This window comes from Hippocampus zosterae, chromosome 6, assembly GCF_025434085.1.
Source record: "Hippocampus zosterae strain Florida chromosome 6, ASM2543408v3, whole genome shotgun sequence".
NCBI classification, from domain to species: Eukaryota; Metazoa; Chordata; class Actinopteri; order Syngnathiformes; family Syngnathidae; genus Hippocampus; species Hippocampus zosterae.
Window position 1 is genome coordinate 8777249 of NC_067456.1, and position 21649 is coordinate 8798897.

Below are 21649 nucleotides of genomic sequence, written 5' to 3' on the forward strand. Positions count from 1 at the left end.
CTCACTTCCCGCATGCACAATGAACCACCTTGACAGAGCCTCCCTTGGCCTTCGTGGAAACGTATTCACAAGCACATAAAGAGAGGTCTGTGTGCACTTTGAGGGTCCCGCTCTACCTCTGCTCCGGTCACGCTCGGATTAGCTCCTGCTGCCGCAATATTTACCTCACGTGGCGGGGGGGCCGAGTGGGTTCGCACACCTAAGAACACACACGCGCACTGCAGGGGGGCCAAGAGTGCAGAGGAAAATGTCCACGCATGAGAAAAAGCACGCTCACCGACAGGAGCAAGATACGACTGAGAGGTTGTTTAATCAGGCTGTGGTCTTAAAATAACATATTAGTATATATGTCCAGGAAATTGCTAACATCCAGCAGTCCACAAGTAGAGTCTTATATTCTGACTCAAATGAAACAGAATGACCAAAGAGAATGAAAATGTTCCAACACCTCAAAAAAAAAAAAAAAAAAAGACGAATCCAAATGGAATTTCATTTGGATTCACAGCGGTGGTATATTCCCTTTTCCCTTTGCTAATCTGAACAGACGTCATGGAAACGGTTCACTCGAGATAGCCAGGCCTACGAACCCACAGGAAAAAGCTTCGTCATGGCGGTCAGCTACTCCAGGAGACCAAATTGGAAAATTAGCGTTAAAAGACACTTTATTTGACAGCTACGTGAAACCATAACCGAGCAAAGCAAGTAGTAGAACAAACTTTCAAAGCTTCCGAAAAGTGTCCGTGGCTATTGGTTGTTAACTGTTTTTAAATGGTGTGTTCTCGTATCCATCCGGTTTATGTCAGATTATCAGCATCAATGTAAAAGTAGCCACTCGATTTCAAAATCTACTCAAATAATACAGCAGAACACAATTGTAACCTTCGGGCTAGTAGGGAAGCACACTCATAATTTGATCATTTCCTCTTGTAACCTTCAGGCCCAATAGTAGCAAACAACCGCCTTATCGGCTCAAACACAGATGGGGGGGATATCATGTGATTTGGTGGGCTACCCCCATACAAGTTTTTGGCTCTTATCTTCATTAGATCAGTTGGTCGTGTTGAATGGCTCTTTGTGGCGGCGGCCTGCAGGGTGGGCGGGCAGTGGCACAATCCCAACAGCTCGGGTTCAAGAGAAACATACCCCAAAAAATTGGATACGTCCTGCAGTCCGATGAACTCACTCGCGCTTGCTTTTCATCACTTTACAATTCAAGAGGCAGGCCGTTTAACCGCACAGCCAACGCGCGCGGTTAAGATCCGGCTCGAAAGCATGAGTCACTCTCCTATCCGCTCTCTGATGTTCAAATTGCAAACATATTGTCATTGAGTGGAAAGTGAAGGAAAGCAGATGAGGCTTTAGTATACATTGTTTCAATGTTTCCGTGGAGAACAGTGGTGTGTCACTGCTAAGCGTATGAGTGGGCATTCGTCACTCTGTGTGACTTCTGAATGAACTTGGGTGTTCAAATATCAGCTGCTTAAAGGGATGTAGTTACCTTTATGCTAGTTTTCATTAGCCCCACTATGGCATTAAGCTAATAATGAGAATCTAGCTAGCAGTTACATTTTGGGTGCACTGGATGATTGTGTTGACATCATAGTGATTCCAACTACAAAAACTTGTCTACAAAGTTTTGTGACATCACTGAACTGCTGCGAAATTTGTACAAGAGCCAGTTCACTGTGTGTTGGAAGTACTGTAGCATTTTTGACTGCACCACTGAGTGGGAACCTCACCTACGATGCCTTCATGGAAGTCAGGCGCGTGAACCGATACACGATCAGCAACACTACATGGTAATATTTATCCCGAAACATGAATTATAAAGGTATATGAAGATACCACAGCGAGGGGGCACATTCCTGCATGCTAATGTGTGCAGATAGGCATCTATGCACCTGTTCGACCACCGTCCTCCATATACCACCACGTACTATAGCATTAGAAGCAAACTCTGTCTCAGGGCCATAAAAGCTCACATGTAAGGAGAGTTTCATCACCCAAACAGGTAGTAAAAGTATGCCATTTGTCCCCTTACAAATGACCGCAATTGTAACGCGCTCCAATACATGTCCAAGAATGAGATGACTATCATTTTAAAAGGTAACCAAAGCTACTTCACTTGTGAGGTCCTTTTTCCTCCCACTTTAGTTCTCTGTGGATAAATCCCACCGTGACAGATATATCTCCTTTAAGCTCCATTTACTCGAGAGCTACAAACCAACCTCCCCCTCTGTGGTTTTGTTGCCACTAGCTAACCAACACTAATGTATGTATGAATATATATATATGTACACTGCACCAAAAAGAAATAAATAAAGGGAACACTTAAACAGCACAATGCAATACACTCACAGTCTACTGCCCATTGCTGATGTAAAATGAGGAAGGTCCCGAGGCAAAGGCTGCGTTAATGCTTTTATTGATTAATCAGGGTCATCCTTTTTCTCCGTGATCCACACATGGGAACGAGCCATTTCTAAAGGCTATCATAAAAGCTCCTGAGACCCCGAGAATCGATAGCTTCCCTAACCACAATTCTATTTTATCTAGGTGTCATTTCATAATGCTGGGCCAGTGGGAAAACAGATGACAATTTGTTTAATTGGCCACAACATTCGGTCCAGTCTCATGCTAATAAGTTTTGATCGAAATTATCCGGGGGAGGTATTCGGTGAACAGTGTTTTTATGATTATGGTCTCCTTGAGGAGGTGTACAACTGCACTGTATCAGACAAAGTTTAACATCTCACCTTGAGCATGGCACAAAGTAACACCGATAATGACTTTTTTTTTTTGCTTTGTAAATGTTCTTGTTTGTCATTATTATTGCTAATGAGAAGTTCTCTCTTCTGTGACATTGTTCATTGAGCAGAATAATACCCCCCAGAGGAGTTGTCATTGCGTGGCTCGAGCTCAATTTCCCCATACCTGATGTCATCTTGTTTTTTAGACAGACAAATGAATTGACAAAATTGGGTCATTTCATCGAAAAGAACCCAGAAATTTGGGTCAGATTGACTTCAGCAGTGGATTGGTCCATTCTTTTTATCGACATGGGGTTACTTTTGACCTAATTGTTTGTACTGTGTGGTCATATAGGTGTGGTCATAAATTAATAACTCTCTGATAGTATAAGCAAAAAGGACAATCTCTGTAAAAGTCAACTCTTTATTCACGTCATGTGCTGCATGTCATGAGATTGTACCTAATTCTGTTGCTGGCGCATTCCACCATTGAAGAAGTGCCGTTCTATTGACTGGCGTAGCATTCAAAATAACAATCAATTCATGAAGGCACCTCTTCTTGTAGTCCAGTAGAGCGGTCACAGCTCGAGCTACATTTACTCCATTAATTAGCCCCGTGTTAGAGGCCAGGAGGCTATCCTACTGCCTCCTCGGTGGGCCGAGCCACTGGAGTCGCGCTTTATTATGCGAGTGGCGCAGGTAAAGGAGAGCTGGCACGAGAAGGTAATTGAGGCCATGCAGGCTGCGCCTCGCAAAGACAGCCGAGTGAGAGGCTGCGAAGTGGGAATGGAAATAGCTGGAAGCCCAGTGTGGTCGGCCCTCGAAAGCCATCACACCTCATCAGACTGAAATATTAACTACTGGGAGCATTTAAAACAGAGGAAATCATGCAATAGTTAAGTGTGCCGGGCTGCAGCAAATCACATACATGTCTTTAAATATTGTATCGCACATGCTTCTGGAGATATAAGCCATTGGAAAGGAAAACTACCCATTCATCTATTTTCTACAGCAGTGTTTCTCAAAACATATGTTTTACGTTATAAAAAATATCATGGCAGACCTCGACATGTTACATCATTCATTCGGTGGCCATGTTTGGAACAAAATGTAATCTCATTCTGCATGAAATTATTTTTCTCCATTGAAATGAATTGAAATGCCATCAATTCGTTCCAGGCCATTTTAAAATGCCTTTCTGAAAAATAGCTGTAAAATATGAACATAAAGTATTAAAAGAGATTAAAAGTGGAACCACCTACAATTGAAGAGCGGATCAACATTGTGCTGTCCTTTGCACTTTAGGTTGAAATCAACAAATGTTACTGTACGTGCTCCAAATGGACAGAGTACTTGAAACCAATTACATCTGATTTCAATGGATGCTGCAAATGGTGGTGAATAGCACATAACACATTTAGTGTACTCCCTATTCTCTTTCTTTCACTTTTGTTTTTAATTACGTTTCTACCACTTCACTCAACAGATTTTGAAGTATAATTACATGATCCAAAAACTGTATTCAACATAAGTAGATGCTAGAGGGTTGCCTTATTTTCTGGACTTTTTAACATTTTCACATGAACAGAGAACTACTGCATGTGGCTGACGTGCGAAGAACTACGCCAACATGCTGCCCACAAGACAAAGTACTGAAAAAAAACGGCAACAATGAACTCGTTAGACTCCAGCCAGATGAGATGACATCTTTGGTATGTGCAACACTTCCTCATTCTTTTTACTCTATCCGTGATTGCTTATTTACCACCATCTGTCTCAACCACACCGCACACACACTTAAGTCCTTCACCTGTTTATATGTGTGAAGCAAATGACTGCTGCAGTGGCGCCAGCACAGACACATGTCCCGGCTTATCAAGCTGCCACGTGCAAACATGTTTGTTCAAGAGCAGGGATGGCAAAGCATGGCCTGGGGGCCACATACGGCCCACTCTGGTCTTTCATCCCACCCACTCAGCTTATTTTAGTGACTTTTTCTTTCACCTGAAATTTTATTCATTCATTCATCCAGCTTCCGATCCACTTTATCCTCACAAGGGTCGCGGAGGGTGCTGGAGCCTATCCCAGCCGTCTTCGGGCAGTAAGCGGGGGACACCCTGAACCGGTTGCCAACCAATCGCAGGGTACACAGAGACAAACAAACAACCGCGCTCACCAATGTACAATTTAGAGTGTTCAATCAGCCTGCCATGCATGTTTTTGGGATGTGGAAGGAAACCAGAGTACCCGGAGAAAACCCACGCAGGCACGGGGAGAACATGCAAACTCCACACAGGAAGGCCGGAGCCGGGATCCAACCCACAACCTTTGCACTGTGAGGTCGACGCACTAACCACTCAACCACCGGGCCGCACCTCATGTGCAATCACTTAAAAATGATCGTTTCGTTTTCAAAAATCAAATTTGACCCGTGAGACCTTAAGTTTGCTGAGCGACAAACAAAAAGTAGGAAGCTGATCCAGATGATTCCAGTGACTTTAAATTCAAGTTCCACACTTAAATGATGACAATAGGATAAAACTGCTTCTCCGAATTTCCGCTTATCTAGGTCAGAGCTGCACCTCCAGTCTCCTCTCCTCATGCCACCCCTTTTCCTCGCTTGCACATGTACTGATGTAACGTACTGTAAAAGTGCCGAATGAGCTTGAGATGGTGCTTGGAGACATTTGGTTCATTTCTAAAAACAGCAACGCTAATATTGCCTCACGCGGGAGGTTAGCTGTTGGTGTGTTTCTGGCTTAGCTCCAAAACAAATTCACCCATTCCTGTAAAACCAAAGCCACCAAATCAAATCAGTTCAACCTCAAGTGTGTGGTATTCTAGTTTCTTTAGTTTTAGAGAATCAGCTTTTGTGTCTTATACAAACATCATTTCACCGAGCGCTATTGCTGTTGGGTCCAGAAACCTGCAACCGCTTTTAAATGCCACCTTGATCCAAACGCAAAGAAACACAGTCGGTGAAATCGCGTAAATGATTAACGGATGCTGAGTCTCGATAGCCTCCGCTGTTGTAATGCATTCCTATCTGGTTACCAGGTGAGCTAACTTTCCCGGATCTCATGCGCGGTGTGTAAGATCACACGTCATCTCGCACAATCAGAGACGGGGACGAAAAAAATGATTGCGACGATGAGACATACAGATGAAAGGGTCGCTGTTTGATTTCTCGGTTTCATTTAACTGAGAGTTGCTGCTTCACATGATGTTCGCATTGTGAGAAAAATGAAGAAATCTTAACATCCCCCCAAAAAGCGAATGGATCCTCCTTCGAAGATGTTTAATCACAATGTGTCACATGAAGCCCTACCTCAACCTGCCAAACTCAATTCAAAGGTCAAGAGTTCAATTGCGCTGGGATTAAAAAATCATTTTGGAGGAATATTCATATTCTCACAGAAAATGAAGCATTCAGTGAAACAGACGAGACCGCGCACTGATTTTGAATGCGGATGCTGTAGCCAGGCGATCCGCATAGCAAAATTCAGAGTCTTTAAGCACAAGCAAGCAAACACACACACAGTATGCATCCACACACAAAAGAGACAAACTCAACGTTCACACACCTTTGCAGACCCACAGCCAGTGGCTTCTTTGCAAATAAGCTGAAAGGACCCTTGATGAATGATGCAGATGAATGAGTCAAACCAAGCATGCTGCGAACATTATCAAAAGAGTGGCGACGAATGAATATATTATCGTGCGAGGGACTTTTCTCTTCTGGCCGCCTCGCTCGCAGCTTGTCACTCATTCCCGGCCGTCATGACTCGCGCCTCACGGCCCGCCCGCATGCGGAGCGGCTTTTGTGTGCATTAAAGAAGGGTTCCTCCAAGCTAGAAGGTTATTTATCTTGGCTTAATCATCCTCACTGTCAGAGCATCGGCCCCTCACTTCCTGTCTCCGTTCGCCAAGTGTTCAGACACTTTCTATTAGAGGCTCTGACAGGCTGGCTTCCTTTTCTCGCTTCTCTCTACTTAGATATCCTGATTGCTTCCCATTGCTGCCGACCCTTATAACACCTGGCTGTTTGCTTGCACTCGACAGCTCTACCCTCATCGATGCTGTCTGTCATGCAGCCATTATTTTCCAGATTTTCCCCAAGATATAATGCTTATAAATCACATTGAATTAATTAGCTTGAGCAACGCTCTCTCTGGGTTCCGTCAATATAATGCGATAAATGTGTTCACCGCAGCACGAACAGTGAGATATCACAGGCCTTCGCCAAAGCATGAACCTTCGTCACCAGCATAGTCGACAAACCAAAGTCGACGACCCGACTTTTCCGGGTCGTCGACTTTGGTCGAACAGTCAAAACAAGTTGTGGCCGGTGCCGTTTCATTCCAGTCCTGAATACAATGGCATTGCATGTTACATTCTTTCAAGACAGATGACAAAAAGCAGTCCATTTAATATAATTCCATATTACTATTCCCTCATCCAAGATCTGTCTATCTATCCATTTTATGCAGCCAGTGCCAAACAATCATTCAGTCTTGTGATTTGCCACATAGATAAAATATTACGAGATCAAACACTGTCAAGAGTGAAAACATTGTAAATTGTAGAAAGTGAGCTTCCACCCCAGTCCTCTAGGAGGCGGCAAAGCATGCTTTGTGTTTGCTAAATGTCAACTGAATCAAGGAAAAGAAAGGTTACATCAAAAACAATATAAACATATCTTCCTTGACCACACAAAAATCGTTTTGTCTTATACAGCTAAAACGTACACACACCTGAAGTAATGCTAAAGCTAATCTAAGTTTCAGTACTTCAGCTCTGTTTCTTCTTTCTCAAGCTTTGTTTGGGTTTGTCTTGTCTTGAGATTCAGCACTCACAATGTGTGTCCGTTGTGTCCTGAAACTCTTTACGTATCTTTTTATCATATTTTTTCTAGCACGTATGTTTAATTTTTGTTGTTGTTTAGCAATGCTAAAAGCAATTGTGTAAAAAAAAAAATAAAAATCAAGCACGAGACATTTTGCTTGTCATCTCTTTTCTCTTCTGTCGATCACCGGGCCGCTGAGACTGAAGAGCACACGGTGCTTTTGAAAGTAAAAAGCTGCCACCGAACATAATCCAGGTGACAGTTTGTTTATCTTTCTACAAAGCATATTTAAACAAACAAGACAAAAGTGTTTAGTCAAAGAGATGCAGGATTTCCCTGACTGTCACACAAGCCACCGGGCAGATCAGCACTAAGTGCAACGTGCTCATGCGTGCGTGCATACACGTGTGTATGTTTGAGATGTGAGTAAGTCTTTGTGAGGCCTCCACTCAGCAGAGTGATGATAAGTACTCCCAGCCCGGCGCTCCGCAGCTGATGGACAGACGGGGCCGGGAACACTAGGGGCCTTGTGGTCGTGGCCAGTGTGTGTGTGCATGTGTGGGCACTGTGGTGACGGGATGAGGTGGGGCGGGTGGGGTGGGGGGGGGGATGTTGGCAGTGTAAGTCACAACGTTTCCACCAGCTACGCCACCAGACCGTGCCACATGGCTGCAATTTGTTCATTAACGATGTAATAAATGTACGCGCGCACACACACAGAGGTAATATTGTTCTGAGTTCTGCCTGATTGGATTGTGAAAGAAAGGATCCTCCAGGGAATCACTTGTAGTCCGCCAGCCACTCTGACTAAGAGAGGAAGAGACATGCCTGATTTCCTAACAAGGTATGAGATGCAGGAACATATGTAGTCAATATTTTTCTGTTTGCTTTAAGCGCCACTATGAATGTATCAACAGCAGTGAAGTGACCTTCTGTCAGGTTTCTAATGTTTTAAATGACTCTTCGAAGTATTAAAGGCATAACTTTTCATGGGTACACAAAATTGTCAGGATCCATGCCCAAAATATTAAGTTGGATTAATTATTTTTTTCTTTTATCAATCTAATTTTCACACAAAACTTATTCAAGCATGCAGTAAAACATGCTTCAGTCGCTCTGCCCCCAAACTCTGGAACTCACTTCCTCCCAACATTCGTAATATTGACTCTCTTTCCTTATTCAAAACCCAGCTCAAAACCCACCTATTCAGACTTGCCTACACCCCTTAAATCTTTATTTATTTATTTATTATTTTATCTGTGTTTTACTATTGGTCTTGGCTGTACAGTGTCCTTGAGTGTTGTGAAAGGCGCTTACAAATGTGATGTATTATTATTATTATAATGAACCTAATGGCTTTGTGAACTGGGGCACAAGCACGGTGGAACCAAAAAAGAAAAAGGGGCCTTCCCCAAGAACGTTAAATGGCCCAAAATCTCTCAGAAAGACGGATGATTCAGCTTGAAGGGGTGAATAAATAGCCAAACCCATAATTGATTCTCTCAATTGATTAAGCATAACGAATTTGTACTTGTTTTTAGTTTAATCGCAGGCCCATCTGGATGCAGGTCATGTTTTTTTATTTTTTTTTCTGGTTATGTGAAACTCATTGGACCAAACCCTCTAAAACTATCGTACCATGTCGAATCAAATCCGAATGCCACTGAATATTCGATGCTTCCACTCCAGTCGAGTCGAACTGTCCTTGAATCATATTTTATAGTCTACTATTGGAAAGATGCACAAAGCATAGCGCCAAATTAAAAAACAGCATATAGAAAATGAATGGATGGATGTTCAGTCCATACTGTGCATTTCAAAATCAAGGCAGAGCCTTTACTCTCTACCTGGAAGTGATTAATATTAGCCCAAGGCCAAAGTCAAGCAATCTGTCATCATCATTAAGATGTTAGATGAGCAAAGGGATGCTTGTTACAAATGACCTGGCGGCAAGGATGTCATCTGACGAGGTCCCGTCCGGTTCAGGGCCGACTCCGTCTGGTTTTGGAGCAGCATGATTACGGCTGAGAGATAGCGGTATTAGAAAGGCTCGAGACGGAATAATGAGAGGAAGCCTTCCATGTGTGAGGCAGCGGTGTGGATTATAGCCTGTGAGAGAGTATGACTGCTGCTGTGCCGTGAGCATACAGATCACCTTACGTGCTGGCTTTCCTCTGCTTTGATGACTGAAGCATACATGCACTCGTGAATGCATGCGTGCCTGCGTCCACTCTCAAAACACCCCTTCCCCCTCAAGGATGAATTCACCTGCCGCACCTGAGAATGCGACCGCCGTGATGTCACCCGCACTCTCATCACTTCAAAAGGTAAAAGAGCACCTCCGTGCCATCAGCACACAATGAGCCAGCGCACTCTCTCACTTCCTCGAAAGGCAATCCCCTCCTCGCAGAAGGTCCATACATGGAAGGTGCAGAATTACACAGACAATAAAATATTCTTAGGTTACTGCCCACCGGCCCACCACCTTCACAATAACAAGGTTTTCCCAAAATCTACTGAGCAAAGGCACATATTTTACAGAAGAAAAAAAAATCACCATATACCAGAAAAACAACAATGTCACAAAAAGTGGATAGGCAGGTTCATTTAAGGGAGAGCGATATATACCTCAGAGATGCATTAGTTGAAGGTAATATATAACATTTTGGGACCAATTACGTAAAACTGAATAATTATCCGCAGCGCAGTGTTTGGAAATCACTGGATAAGGATGGCTTTGAATTGTGAACACGCACGCGCTTAACATGCATGTGTGCACCTGAGAACGCTGGCGCTGCTTGCCAGTTGGCTGCGCCATGAATGCTCCCACTGGAGAGGCTCACAAGGCGGGTAGGACGCGATAAGATGTGGTGATAGCGCAACCGCCACATTAGTGTGGGTTTGGCCGTGATCTAGGTCACCCAAAAAAACAAAACGAAAAAAAAAGACCTGGAGCCAAAACTCAAGCCTGACTCTGAAATAACACAGAATGTTGTTTAGTAATTATACAGCAAGAGAAGAGAGGGATGGGCGAGTTGATGAGGTGAACAGCGAGATAGACAGAACAAAAGATGATCAGCGAATGGAAGTTTGGGCCGACAGACGGATGGATAGATTGACAGTGTCACATGATACCGGATTAGCCTCTCATGCGTGCAAACAAACATAATCAGGGTGATAAGGGAAGCAAACAAAAAGCCTTGAGCCAAATGATGAGTATGTAACACGTTGAGTATTCATTCAGCACAATTCTGAAAGGAAATTCAGGAACAGGGGAAAAGTAAAAAGATGTTATAGTTGAGTCGAGAGAGGGATGGATGAGGGACGTGGGGTGTTTTCGCATCTGGGTAGATATGAGCACCTGACTGATATGGATATTTTTAAGCCGATTCTAATAACTGGCAGGATAAAATTTTGAGAACTGATTCAATGGGCCGATTGATTTTAAAATACCTAATTCATAAAATAACTTCCATTTTGGTCAGGTTTTGCCAAACACAACAGGCTCGAGTTCAACCCCATCAGGTATACTGAGAATTTTAGAAGAGCTAATATCGTCCGATTAATCGGTCCGGCCCGAGTAGCTAGGTCAGTAGTAGCTAGATGCGTACGGAGGTAGATTGATAGATCGCAAAATGAATGAAGGGACAGCACAGGTAACCAACCTTGTGACCAAACAACTGATCGAAAAGTAGATCCACGTTTAGTGTATTTCGAACAGGGACGGGTCCTGGATTTTTTTTCCCGCCCAGGGCTGAAGTGTCACTTGACCGATACATATAGGGGCTTAGAAAATAATTTCTAAATATATTTTACAATATCAAAAACCTGGGTGGTTAGCTCATCGACCTCACAGTGCAGAGGTCATGGGTTCGAAGCCGGCTCCGGCCTTCCTGTGTGTTGCATTTTCTCACCAGGCCTGTGTGGGTTTTCTCCGGGTACTCCGATTTCCTCCCACGTTCCAAAACCATGCATGGCAGGCTGATTGAACACTCTAAATTGTCCCGAGGTGTGAGTGTGAGCCCGGATGGTTGTTCGTCTGGTTGTGTGCCCTGCGATTGGCTGGCAACCGGCAGCCTCCGCGACCCTTGTGAGGATAAAGTGGATCAGAAAATGGATTGATGGATGGATGAAATATGAAAAAAAAACTACTTGAAGGGCTTAACTGGGGCTACACTAATTTCTGATGGGGCTATAGCTCCCCCTAGCCCCGGTGTAGCGCTATCCCTGATTATGAGACAGATACTGGTACCACTTGCATTGGAAGGGTCCTTCACAGACAGCTGTCCTTTGAATCCATCATATGATTTCTGCCTGATCTACTATCAAAACACGCAGTTGAGCATGAAACAGGAGGCCGGAGCCCCTCATCTATCTCCCTCGTCATAAACATGGCCAAATAAGCGCTGTTTAATGTGCCGAAACGCACCGGAGGAGCAGCAGCGCTCGATGAGGAGCCTCGATCCGTAAGCCTGACTGTGAATATATTCAGAAGCGAAAAGCAAAGCAGCAGCGAGGGAGAGCATGAAAAGATGCACAGGCAGAAGAAGAGATGGAGGGTTCACCGCTGAGATAAAAATGGAATCCATTTTGGTTCCTGAAGCACACTCATGCACAGCATGAAAACCCGCTCGGTGCGTTTGGCTGCCATTGACGCTTCGAACGCTTCCTCGCTTCCCCCACTGCGCTCGCTCCGTTCCAATTGTTCTGCCTTCCTCTCACTTATCATTTCCTCCTCTCCTCTCCGGTCACACCTATTTCCTTGAATTCCTCTTCCTCTCTCTTGAGGCAGCCCCTCCCACCCCCCACCCCTTGACTGTCACAGGTCCTGAAACTATGGCAACGGAACGAGAGGGAGCAATCGCTCGCTATGATTAATAGATGAGAGATGAGGTGCCAATCGCTCGAGCCTGGGGAGGAGGGCCGGATACACGCCAACAACAGCGGGCAAACATGTATGCACGGTCACACGCAACTCGCACAATGAGCCTGGAGACCCACGGCTGCCTCCCTAAGCCACCGATAGTGCTTTGTGCTGGCGTAAGATGGGAAATCGCAAGAGGGGCACGAGGCCACACCCAGGCTTGCCGAGGTGACCATTTGATGCACGTTTCATGGAGACCCTTAGGCCCATTTATCCTTCCATCCATTTTCTATATGGCTTAACGGGTGAAGAGTTATGGCGGGGGTGGGGGGGGGGGGTGCTGGAGCCTATTTCAGCAGACATGGTGAGAGGTGGGATACACCCTGACTTGAAATCAGTGACACCACTGGCTAGAGATGGGTGGACGAAATCTCAGATTTTCTCACTTAAATCCTCATCGCTATGAGAAGAATCAAACCAAGTTGTTGTTTTTTTTAAATCGACAATGTGCTACATTGAACCGCTTTTTTCCAATATCTTTATTTTTCTTTAGTTTATTCATTATTATTATTATTATTTAGATTCTTACTCCCACAAAACTAGAAATAAATCTCTGTTTCTCATTACAAATCATTTGAAAATAAGTAGGGTGGGTTGACGGTAATTTTGTTGTCAAAATGTTATGTTTCCACAAAGTACCGTATGTTAACACACTTCTATAGCTTCTTTGAAAAAAGACATACTTAATGGTTATTGAACGGTGTTTGTTTGTTTTTTTCTTCTTTCTTCTTTCTACCTACATTCTCGCTGCTGGAGGCTGTCAATTTCCCCACTGTGGGACAAATACAGGATATCTTCATCTTAATAATAATAATTATCTTGATACATTACGCTTCAAAGCACATATCTCGGATCAAAAGCTTGCACTCACTGGCACACAATTTCGGGCCTTTTCTAGGGGGAAAAAAAAACTAAGAAAAAATCGAAGCATACCGTATCGGCAGTGGGGAATCAACCATCCAAAATAAAAGTCGAAGCAAAGCACATTTGGCAAGGCTGACTGGAAGTAGTTGGGTTTCGTTCGGTTTCTGATTACACAGTTTTGTTTTGGAGCACATTTTAGAGAGGAGGTGTTTATGCTTAACATTCTGATTTTGCTACACAAATCACACAAGGGAAAACCCAAATGTAAATATGTAATTATTATATCAGCCGCACCACACTTAGAGAATCCCTGCAGCAGGACAACAAAAGCTGCCTTTTAAACAATACAGTGGATCACAACACAGAGGGGACTCAAGGTCTTACGTGTTCATTGTTTAAGGCTACTGTCCTCTCACAGGACGATACCATGTTACATTCAGTGGCAAGGTGACACAGTGTTGCGATGTCATACTATTTGTTTCATTGTAGATGGGATCACCATTCAGCTTGTGTGAATCAAGCAAAATTCCGTAAAATATCGAGATAAACTGAACTCAACTGGACTGTTGGTGAGAAACACACAACGCAGCGGCTCACATAACATCTTATTTTTTTGTCCCCGTGGACGGTTTGAACAACCAACAACAAAATAAAAAATACGACTCACCAACAAACTGAATGTAGTTGTTGCGACTGTATTTAGCCCATCCCTTCTTGGGGTATTCGGAGAAAATGACACTGCACGTATTACTTATCTGCAGTGACGTCCCCGTCACAAAAAATAAGATGCCGAAAATGGAATCAAGGTATTTGGTGCTTTTTGATAATTTTGAAGGCTTTTTTTCCTCTTTAGTCAGCATGTCAGAACATATTAAACAGAACGAGCTTGGTGCATGAGAATCACCTGTAGCGCTAAAGCCAAATTTTAAAACAGGACTGCTGGTATTGTCTCTTAAACACAGATTTTTTTTGTGTCGTGTGTAAGAAGTTCCTTTCCTGTCTCATCATATGTCCTTTCCCTCATTCCCATGACCTTTCCTCCAAAACTAATTATTGCTATCCTGCCACCTTACTTTTTTATTTTCATTATTTATGTATTTATTTTTTACAATATAAGCTAGTCGAGCAGTTCGTAGAGAGAGGCACACACAGACTCACCTGATTTTCACAATAAAACTCCTTTCGGGGTCTAACGGCCAATCAAATGTCCTCTCTCCCAAAGGGCTCAGTGGTCGGGGATGGCTGCTGCTCTTATGTATAGTTCAAGACTTCAAGGCCACTTCATCCATTCATCTACTGTCAAGTGATCACACAAAGCCCTGCTGCTACTGCTTTTGGATTATCTCTGCTAATGCACCCCCCCCCCCCATCTCTCTCCGTTCCATTTGACTAATGACAAGCAACTCAACTCAGCTGTGACAAAAGCATTTCCACATGTTCCACGGTGAGCATTAAAAAAAAAAAGAAAACATACACACAACAACAACAACCATTCCGTGATGTTATAAGCTGATTGTAAATGCTCCAGGATGTTTGATGCTTTTTCATCCGGAGCCCATTCGGCCAAATTCAGCTTATTAAAACGTTTCTCCGAGTTGATGGGCTAGCATTCTCCTTCACTTTATTTCAAAACAACAAAGACTCGCCAAGGACCGTCAGACAAAACATCCCAACAAGACACCCAGCCAATTCTGTCATTGAGTTGCAGTGCGTGAGTGTTTTCGCCAGGTCCTTCAAGCTTGTGGCATCTTTGGCATCCGCACACATTCAATCACTTATGCTAATGTAACAAGGATGCCCATTGTTTTTAGACATGGACTTGTATTCATGAAAACTGCTTCGAACAACACAATGAAGCTTGGTAAAACGGAACGTCACGTGTGCATGCGTGTGTTTTGGTGTAACAGATAACATTTCACAGCATCTGATTAGCAACTGATTACGTCGGCGAGCTTTGCGGTGAATGGAGCCACTGTACGGCGAGATCTTTTCTTTCCCAGCGCTCTCATCGTGGCAATGTTCAGTGAATGGGAGGGTTGTGGGGAGAAGAGTCACTAAATCAAATACATAAAACAAACAAGAAAATGTAGAGATCAAACTAACCAGGTGCAGATGAATCACGACGCAATTTCGGGGACCTCAAGTGAAAACAAAAAAAATCACGAAATGTGCCGCACTTTAACATCTTTGATTGTGGAAAACGTTGGGAGCATTTTTCATTATGCCAGAATTGTATTTCCAAGAAAGGAGTGTACAAAACTACACATCATCATTTTATGATTAGGCCTGATTCGGAGTCCTGCTATTAAGGTAGTTTTGCCATTCACTGTTCAGCCGGCGTAAACGTCGCTGCAATTTAATATGGCAAAATGTGGAAAAAGTAGGAGCAAGGAACAAACAAGAGCGGCTTTTACTCTGGCAAATTATGACGAGTCGTTTATTTTTCAAAAACACGGAATATAGGCTTGTTGGTCATAATCACAGTCGGGGAACAACAACAAAAATTACACTGTACCAAAAAGTCTGGACGAGCACTTAATGCATCTTAAAACCATACCATTAGCACAGTGCTAGTGGCCAATCGGTAGAGTTGCTGGTCCACCAAGGTTTTAGACCAAATCAGTGCTACATGCTTTGCCCCCGCCCCCATGCACTGCCACATTTCAGGGTTACTAACTAAAACATTATTCATACTAAAGATCATATTTCACGTCATAAATGATGAAAAAGAATCTATTCTTATTGAAAAGTGCTGTACCATCAAAAGGATCGGAAGCCTTTCGGGGAGGGCAGTCGAGAGGTCCCTGGTTCAAATCTCAGTTGCCATGTGGAGTTTGTATGTTCTCCTCGCAATTGCATGTGTTTGCATGTTCAGTTCATGAAAGACTCCACATGCAGACGCACGGATAATATGACGTACAATCTTAGTCCGACGAGTACAAAAAGCAAAAAAGTGTTTCATGCATTCTGTCCGATTGTCTCGAAAAACACTAGCTTTAATCAGGTAGTGCTTTAATAAAACACGGCTTCCATGATATTCCACTTATATAAAAATGCCTTGTTATCGACTCTCATTGAATGAGCAGTGACAGTTAACAGTACAATACAATACAATACAGCGCAACAGCGGCAGTAGCTTGACTGCCCTCATTGTTTAGCGAAGGAGGCCAATTCGTTTGAAACGGAGCAAAGCCGTTTATCAATTATTCAAAGCCACTGTATTCAGGCAGCGTTTTTTTTTCCTCGAGTGGTACATTCAAATAGCAGCTCTCTCTCCTGTTGGCCCCCCGAATCTTCCGCTCCCTCTCTCGCTCTCTCGCGCGCATCCACACGCAGACACACACGCACGGTGTGACAAATACACATCAGTGACACACGATTGCTATTGTTAGAAGATCGGCAGATCAAACGCTCCATGGAGCAACGCAACGCGGCTGGATTCCAAGGTAGTCTTACAGTAAGGCATCTATTCACAATACAACATGTCAGTGGATGAATTGTTACAAGGCAGATAAACACTGCTTAGACTGTTTTCGCAGCCTCTGGAAGGCGGCTTGGTCAGATTTACAGCCCGTCTCTAAAATGCCTCCAGGAGATTTGCGTGCCCCCAGGGCAATGTTTTAGAAAATGATTTTTTTTTCTTCTTTTAATCACACGATTCTACATGGAAATCAGTTGGTTGTTCCCAATGCACGAAAAGCTAAAATCATGTAGGGAGCTCTATATGTTGGTCATGCCTATACTAGAAGAGAGAGAGAGAAGGAACCCACTGGGAGTATTTGGGTGTTGCCATGGGAGGCTCTGGTGTGCGGCTTGTGAGGCCTCTCTCTCTCTCTTTTCTCAGTGCTGGTTTTAAAAAAAGCAACACAAAACAGCATGAAAACAACAACTTTTCAAAAGAACTAATTTGGTTGGAACTCACAACACGACTGATATATTGGACTTTAGAGCAATAGTGACCACTAATGGTTTCCCTGCACAATGCACATGCAGTCCCTGAACACACCCCAGTTTGAGTAGCCAAAGCCTCCTACCACTCCTTAACCCAATAAGAACAATACATGATCAATAGCTTCATATCGCATTACCAGTCATTTAAGTCATCCCACCATGGCATTGTACACATCCTCTTTACATCTGCTTTAAATCACCGCTGTCATTTGAATAGCCTACATTCAATGAAGGAGCAATGTGGTTTAAACATATCACAATTTCTGTATTTATAATTGGGTTTGTTAGGGTTGATGAGAATAAAACCGGCAGTAAATAATTTATAATTTGGTGAAAAGTCTTGCTGAAGTTCCCATTTTTGAACATCTTTTTTTTTTACACTTAAAATGACACCTCACGACTGTTGTTTCGTGCGTTTCATCGTATTTAAAATGAATAATATGCAATACTGTCGCTCTCCCGAAAATGACACCAATTTACAACAATAAAAGGATTACGCACGGATCTGTGCTCCAGAATAAATAGACCGGTAGGAAGAAAACACAACATAATCACCATTTGGCTTCCCATGCACAGTTCAAACTTTCAAATCGCTTTAATAAAAAGGTGAAGTAAGTTGTTAAAGTGGAAAGTGAGCCCCGTTGCAGTCCGGTGCACTTGACGCCCGGCTATATAGAAAGCAAGCCTCCTCCGGTAGGCAGCGAAAAGAGCGATTGAAATAAAAAGGCAATAAAGGAGCTTTGAAGTTCAACAAAAAATGAATTCTTACCTTCAGCTCATGAATGGACGGATCTCGTAGCGGTTGCTCGACTCTTGTCTATTAGTAATCCATAAAATGTGATTATTTAACGCAACGACTCACAACAAAACGAGCGCTACTTTTCTCTCGCGCGTCTCTTCTTTTTGTGTGTGCGTCAGCGTGTGTGCGCGCGGCGCTCAAATCGGAATATCCATCTCGAAATCCACACTACAGAACTAGAAAGAAAGAAAGAAAAAAAACACACGCCGATGTGTTCGGGAGGTTCTAAAAGTGTCCCAAGGGAGTAGTGAAGGGGGAGTCCCGGTTGTGGCGACGGTCACTGAGGTTCGCGCAGGCTCGTCCGCGACAGCCGCCGACGGTCATCCTATTTGGGGATGAAGCTTCTTAGCAGACTGGAGCTGGAGCGCAGGCGAGCCCAGCTGTCAGCCACCCGCCACACACACACGCGCATGCACAAACGTACACGCACACACGCGTTGGGAGGAGCTACGTCTCCACAACGAGGGGCTATTGTGTCAATGGGTGCCAGTTATGGACAAGTGTATTTCTATTTTTACGCAAGGGGGGGGGGGGGGGGAGAAAGCTGCTAATAATAGTTTAGACTCTGGGAAGAAGAGCGAGGTGTGTTTCAAAACGAGATTCATGCTGTCCGAACTGAGCGAACGAGAGCTGCAATGCACTACAGAGCAGGTGGAAAAGTCAAGGCCCGGAGGTCAGATCCGGTCCGCTATTAAATTTCTTTGAGGGCCACAAAAGCCTTTCTGTCGAAATGGATTTGTTTATTTCATATTTTCAAACGTGTTCACTTTTAACACATATTACATTATTTTCGAAACACAGTATTGTCCATCCATCCATTCTCTGAAATGCTTTTTCCTCACAAGGGTTGCAGGCGTGCCGGAGCCTATACGAGCCATCTTCAGGCGGTAGGTGGGGTACAACCTGAACTGCTTGCCTGCGTATCACAGAGTCTACAGTATCATTGTTACATTGTTTGCTAACTTAATAAAGTATTGGCTGTCATTGTTACAATGAATTGTAATCCCTCCGCGCATAGAAGAATCAAAACAGCCGCTGGTGCACTTTAATTGCTCGATTGAACAATGGCGACAGAATAAGCACAGGCATATATTCACATAAGCGTGTACCTTGCCAACACTGACGCAGAGTGACTCAACATGCACAACTATTCAGAAAGAATGTGCGCTTATCCACCTACCTTGTATATATATATAAGACATACATGCAAGTTGTGATAGTTCATGAAGAAAAGCGTAACCTCATAACATCAACCTCTTTTGAATCCAAGATGGTGACTTAATTTTGCAATGTTTAGTACCTTGAACTATTTCTACAGCAAATATTCATTTTCCCAGAACTGTGTTTTTCACATTGGATCAGGGCTCAGGAAACGACCAATCGTGGCTCAGCTTCAGAAAGCAAGTGATTGGTTTATGATTGAGCAATAGTGATGTCATCTATTGACAGAAAGTGGCAAAATGGCCGCCCCCTGAGATGGACAAAAACAGGTGGATTTTATTACTTTAATCATATTACACAAACGCAATATCGATCAGAATGCTGTGTTTAGACCAGTGGGGCTACATAGAACATACTGTCAAGAATTCTGGGGGCTTAATAAGCGATCGTATAAATGGTCATCAGTGCGCTCTCCGGTGGATAAAATTAGTAACAACAATTGCTTTCAATGAAAAATAGCAGTTTGTGTGTTCTTTAGTGCCACAGGCTGGGTTGGTCCCCTGATGGGATGGTTCCAGACAGTGGGCCGTACGTTTGACAACCCTGGTTTAACTATTTTCTATTTCCTATTTAATAACTAAAGTTTTGAATACAGGCAGTTGTAATCTGTTTGAGTGGAGCGTTAATTATTCACAAAAATTCACGGTTCACCAAACAGTGAATAGTAATGGATGATTCCCCCGCAGTGGTGTGACACAACACTGAAGGAGTCTTGCTCAGTTGCAATGTGAGTTAGGGGACTAATGTGATAGAGCTAATCGAATCACAAACCCTTTGGTCACATGCAGCAATGAGGCCCTGAGCATGGCCTATTCTTCCATTTTCGATACTACTTATCCTGTTCAAGGGTGAGATTGGATATACACTCACCCCAAAAATACTCAATGGAAAGCCATGCTACCACTGTTCACACCTAAGGAACAATTTAGAGTCTTCAATGGACCGACCATATGTTTTTGGAGTGTGGGAGGACTACACAGAGAGAGGCCACGCAAGTACAAAAAGAACATCCAAATTCCACATAGAAAAGCCTGAGCTGAGATACAAATTCAGAACCTTCCTGCTGTGAGTCCTGAAGCACCCAAGCTCACATATTTTGCTTCGCAGCAAGGTCGCGGACAAACTGACCTTCCTAAAGCAAAGCACACCAGTGCCCTTTTTTGTTCTTTATTTAAAAGTTCATGCAAACTGCGTTATGATTCAAAGCAGCTGCTGTATGTTTTTCAAGGGTCACGTCAGTCAATTTTTCTGTGTTGTACATCAACCCCCCGACTTCTCCCCACACTTGCCCCCTCCCCTAACCTCTCCGTCATCCACTGGGTCCCGCGATACACAAACATGCTTTGATAGCAGGAATGGGCAAAGTGTGGACCACGGTCCCCATATGGTCCACTCTGAACATTAATGTGGCCCACGGAGCATTTAAATTCAAGTGTCCTGTGACATTTCTCCGCTGTCATACCATTTCTCAAAACTATTACTTTTCTGGTCATCCCAAAAAAAAAACAAAAAAAAGGGGGGGGGGGGGGAATTAAACACGTTTTTTAATATATTTATTATTCTTTATTTATTTATTTAAATAAATAAAATAAGAATTGAATTGGGGCGGCCAGGTAGCCCAGTGGTTAGCACGTCGGCTTCACAGTGCAGAGGTACCGGGTTCGATTCCAGCTGCGGCCTCCCTGTGTGGAGTTTGCATGTTCTCCCCGGGCCTGCGTGGGCTTTCTCCGGGTGCTCCGGTTTCCTCCCACATTCCAAAAACATGCGTGGCAGGCTGATTGAACACTCTAAATTGTCCCTAGGTGTGAGTGTGAGTGCGAATGGTTGTTCGTTTCTGTGTGCCCTGCGATTGGCTGACAACCGATTCAGGGTGTCCCCCGCCTACTGCCCGAAGACAGCTGGGATAGGCTCCAGCACCCCCCCCCCCCCCCCCCCCCCCGCGACCCTAGTGAGGATCAAGCGGCTCGGAAGATGAATGAATGAATGAAAAAGAATTGAATTGATTTATTGTTTAAAAAATAAATAAATACAAAAAATGTAATGGATCCTCTTATCACCTGCATTAATGATAAACAATCACATGGGAAAATAAGAATGAAGTATTGAACAATTTTACACCATTTACATTATTTTTAAACTTTTTTTCCACCCTGATCTACAAATGACCCAGCCCATCTGTTCATCTTAAAATCAAATGTGGCCCTCGAGTGCAAGACTTTGCCCTCACCCGTTTAACAGCCACCAAGGTTGAATTTCTTAAACCATTTGATCTGATCTTATCAACGGGGGCCATA

General features: G+C 43.6%; 1 protein-coding gene across 5 annotated transcripts in view; it reads right to left on the reverse strand.

Annotated features, from left to right (window-relative positions):
• Positions 1-21649, reverse strand: part of sema6a (sema domain, transmembrane domain (TM), and cytoplasmic domain, (semaphorin) 6A) — a 147443-nt gene that overhangs the window by 102504 nt on the left and 23290 nt on the right. For 4 of the 5 annotated variants that reach the window (XM_052068068.1, XM_052068066.1, XM_052068064.1 and 1 more), the window contains exon 1: positions 18105-18540. The exons of the other annotated variant lie outside the window; for it this stretch is intronic. The gene's annotated coding sequence lies outside the window, so the exon portion shown is untranslated. Of the gene's footprint in view, positions 1-18104; positions 18541-21649 lie in introns of those variants that run through there. 5 annotated transcript variants of the gene reach the window in all.